The following is a 4869-nucleotide window of genomic DNA, read 5'->3' as shown; positions in this document are numbered from 1 at the left end:
ATTTTATTTTATTTTATTTTTTTAAATTTTTTGATGTTTTTACTTATTTCTGAGAGAGCGCATGAGCAGGGGAGGGTCAGAGAGAGAGAGGGAGGTACAGAATCTGAAACAGGCTCCAGGCTCTGAGCTAGCTGTCAGAGCCCGACACGGGGCTCGAACCCACGAACTGTGAGATCATGACCTGAGCCGAAGTCGGACGCTCAACCGACTGAGCCACCCAGGCACCCCGCTTATTTTATTAAAGCACAGGGATAGGACCAGTGGGCAGAAAGAGCTGCACTGGGGTTGTGAGGAGTGACTGATTACATACTGTGGAGATGGGGGAGGTTATGCCCGAGAGAGATTTCCAAAAGGATTCTCATATGCTAAAGAGGACTCAAAAGATCATGCAGGCCTCACTGTTGTCAAGCTAAGGTTGTTCTCCCTCTAGTAAAGCATTAACATTAAGACAGTAGAGGTTTCCTGGGTGACAGTTATACTCTGCCTGTCTCAAGTATTTGTCAGTGGGCTGTAGGTTATAAGGAAGTTTAATTTTACCTACCATTTTTTTCTTGCCCTTGTTCCCCACATCACTTTGGAGGGGAGGGTGATGTTGAGGCTCCAGGAATCTGAGACTATAGGTTTCTGGAGATTAGGCTATTGATAATATTGCCTCTTCCTTGTAATTTACTCAGATATTTGTAAACTGCTGGAGACTTAATGTCTATGATCTAGATTAGAGTTAACCATTGGTTTTTCCCTTTCCTTTGTTCTTGGGCAGCCTGGAGTGCCTGAGGGATGTCACACATACCTACCTCATCATTCTCACACGCTTTAAATATATTTCATCAAAACTTTGGAGCTGCAGGTTCTGCTCAAGTTTCTGGAACATATATACCATCTCACCTGCTCTGAAAAGCTTATTGGCTGCATCAGCTAGGTCAGGTTTACTTTTCTTTAGTCTGAATTTTTTTCCTTCAAACAAACTTGCTCATGGGTCTCTGAATGACTTATCTTTTCACTTCTGAATTCTCAGGCTACAATGGATTGCTAGATATGGTGACAGGGTTGTAGTAGTCTGCCCTTGGGAGAAATAAGGCCCCTCCATTGTTGGTGTTTCTTATTGATTCCCTTTTGCTTTGCTCTTATAGGACTGTTTCTCAGGAGCTCTGTAGCTGTTGACAGTGGCTTGCAAATGAAAAGGCAATGTCTTTAAATAGAAATTGCCATCCCCATGACTCCTTGACACAAATGCATTGTCAGACAGATCAATTTTAGGGAAAAAGTTGAGCATCTGGAAATTGATTCTCTTAAAAATATCTGATTTTGTGAACTCAGGTTGGACCACTATTATAAAATCTGTAAAAATCAGAAGAATGAGGATACATTCTAAGGACACTTAGAACCTAAGGACACTGGGTGTACTGGTGATCAGTTTTAACCCCTCTAATATGTTCTGAGAAATTCAGTAATTCATGGTCATATTCATGATCTGGACTCATTAACAACAGTTTAAATGTGAGGACAAACTTCTGCCCAAGAAGGCATTTTAGATTAATTTCCATGCACTGTGAGGAAGCCAAAAATGAAAGGTAAACTCTTTGATACTGAGAATTGTAAATCCTTGGAATTCACGTCTTTTGCACCTAGTTCTCATGATGAATTATTCTGTACATTGTCACAAACAGGAGCCTCTTCGGGATCCATTTTCTGGGATTCTATAACCACATTTGTAAAGAATTTAGAAGATTCTCTAAGCGAATACAAAAAACCTACTCTAATCTAAATCTAAGAACTGATAAATAAGCCAGTGCATGTAATTGTTCATAGCCTATTACTTTAAGGTTTCTTCCTTGTGGAGAGGAAGGAAGCATTAGAAGTTCTCCTAAAGAACACAGAAAAATTCCATATTAGAGAATGTGAGTCAAAATAATTTTATCCCTCTAATAATGTGTCATTATGCCATTGCCCCTATATATACTGAGAGTTTATAGGATTATTTAGACTGTATTTTTATGCTTTTACTTTCTGTAAAACCTAGAACTGTCAGCTCCCTGTATCTTTTCTTCCCTATAGCATTCTGCTACAGTGAGAAATATTCAGATAGATCTTAGAGCCAAATAACTTATTTTGTATGCTGTTAAACTGGTGATGTAAGAAACATCAGGGGTGCCTGCCTGGGTGGCTCAGTCAGTTAAGTGTCTGACTCTTGATTTTGGCTCAGGTCATGATCTCATGGTTTGTGAGATCGAGCCCCACGTTGGTCTTGTGCTAACAGTGCAGAGCCTGCCTGGGATTCTCTCTGCCCCCTCCCTCTCATGCTTGCTGTCTCTCTCAAAATAAATAAATGAACATTAAAAAAAAAAAAAAAGAAATGTCAGAAAGAGCCTCAACTATGTCTCTGACATGATTAGCTGACTCAGTACTGATGGTACAGAAGGTAAGCTTGTGGTTTTAGGGTACATCACTCTGCAGGTATTTGCAGTGGTTTCCTTGGTTATTAGAACCGAATATGAAGCTTAGCCCTCCTTGGTTGTCTAGTCCAGACAGGGCAGCGGGTGAACCCAGATGCTGCGAGGCTATGCATGATCCTTAACATCCCTAAACTTTAATTTCTTCATCTGTACGATGGGATGATCATAGTAACTACTGCATAGGATTGTGGACTCAAATCAATGACTGAATGCATGTAAAGCACTTTGAAAGAGCTCTTTAATAATATTAGTTATTATCATTATTAATTAGCCTGAAATAATAGCCTAAGTGAAAAATATGAACTGATATTGGATCATTTGAATGAAATGTTTTCAGTTTGATGCAAGTTTTAGACTGTTCCCTATCAGTAAATTCAAATACTTGTTTATCATTTACCTTTTTTTTGGTCATTATGTGTAGAAATGCATTGTCATTATCTTAGTTAGGGCTGCTGTAACAAAAATACCATAGACTAGGGGGCTTAAACAATGGAACTTTCTTTCTCACAGTTCTGGAGGCTGGGAAATCCAAGATCAAGACAGTGGCCTGTTTATTGTCTGGTATGAGCCTGCTTTCTGGTTCATAGAGGTGTCTTCTCCCTGTGTCCTCACATGGTGGAAGTGGCGAGGAGGGGTCTCTTACAGGGATACTCATTCTATTATATGATCAACTCATAGATTTATATGGGCCCAAAGGCCCCCACCTCCTAATGCTATCACATTTGGGATTAGAATATCAGTATATGAATTTTATGAGGATAAACCTCCAGTCAATGGCAGTCTTCATGTATATTAATAGTATGGACATTTTTTATAATAACTGAAGATGTGCCTAGAGATACCATTCTTCAGTTGACATGATTATTCTTGGAACATTGGGACTTGATTTTAATTATCATCTCTTACTAGTTTCAAGATGCCACTTAGGTAGACCAAGCTTCTTGCAGCGTAAAAGATTTTTAATATGAATTTTCTTCACTAATGACTCAGAGCAGATTTAGGATATCACCTTTTGTCATAGAGTTCCTCCCAGCCAATGTAGAATGGAGTTACTCACGATCTTTTCATGGTTTCCTAAATAGTATTAATAACCACACTATGGATATTAGTAGCATACTACTTAAATGTCCCATTTCCCTGTTTTTGCCAAGGATTATGTTAATTCTGTGTCCTAATGTTGGTGATCTTTTGGTGACCTCAGTTCAGTCAGACAAAGTAAACAGTTGACACTTGAAAAATACAGGATTAGGGGCACAGACCCCCCTGCACGGTCAAAAATTCTTTTATAACTTTTGACTCCACCCCCCTCCAAATTTCACTCCTAATAGCCTACTGTAGACCAGAAGTCTTACCAATAACATAAACAGTAGATTAACACATATTTTGTATGTTTTATGTATTATTTACTGTATTCTTACAATAAAATCAACTAGGGAAAAGAAAATGTTAAGAAAATCATGAGGAAGAGAAAACACATTTATAGTACTGTACTCTATAGGAAAAAGAACATGTATCCATGGATATGTATAGTTCAAACCTGCGTTATTCAAGGGCCAACTGTAATTACCTTTTGACAGTTGGACAGATTTGTAAGACTCCTTTTTCTTTTTCTTTTTAATGTTTATTTATTTTTGAGAGAGAGAGAGAGAGAGAGTGGGAGCTCATGAGTAGGGTAGGGGCAGAAAGAGAGGGAGACACTGAATCCTAAGCAGGCTCGAGGCTCCAAGCTGTCAGCACAGAGCCTGAATTGGGGCTCCAGCCCACGAACCACAATATCATGACCCAAGCTGAAGTCAGATGCCTAAGTGACTGAGCTGCCAAGGCGCCCTTAGGCCTCTTTTTTTTTTTTTTTTTTTTTAAATTTTTTAATGTTTTTACTTATTTCTGAGAGAGAGAGAATGAGCAGGGGAGGGTTGGAGAGAGAGGGAGGGAGGTACTTTAGACCAGATTTTACCTAAGATCGTAGAGGAAAGCACATTAGCATTACAGAGAAGAAAGCACAAAAATAGAACTGAAGATGACTGAGAGCACAGAAGAAAGAACCAGAGCAAGTGCCAGATAGCTTTCTGACACTGAGGGAAGGCTCTCACTGCCCCTTCTGTTGCTCTTTCCTCCCCATGTCAGTGTCAGTCATCGTTTTGAAGGAGACAATGGGAGTCTGTCTGTCACTCCTTCAGCTGGGGCCTAGCTTGTGCATCATCTGATTGGCTGCCTCCTCATTCTCCAGAGCACCCAATAAAATACAGTAAATCCCATTGGTGAGTGGAATTGATGAGGAAAGAAACACAATTATCGTGCAGTATTTGTTGGGAAATTTCAAGAATAATAAAAACAAAGTTTAGAATCAGACTATGTGAAATACTGAGTAGCTGTCTCGGATTGTGGAATTCATTTACCGAGGAGGTTAGCTGCCAGC

This window comes from Hyaena hyaena, unplaced genomic scaffold (genome assembly GCF_003009895.1).
Source record: "Hyaena hyaena isolate Hyena2069 unplaced genomic scaffold, ASM300989v1 scaffold_543, whole genome shotgun sequence".
Taxonomy (NCBI): domain Eukaryota; kingdom Metazoa; phylum Chordata; class Mammalia; order Carnivora; family Hyaenidae; genus Hyaena; species Hyaena hyaena.
Note: the sequence above shows the minus strand (reverse complement) of the source record.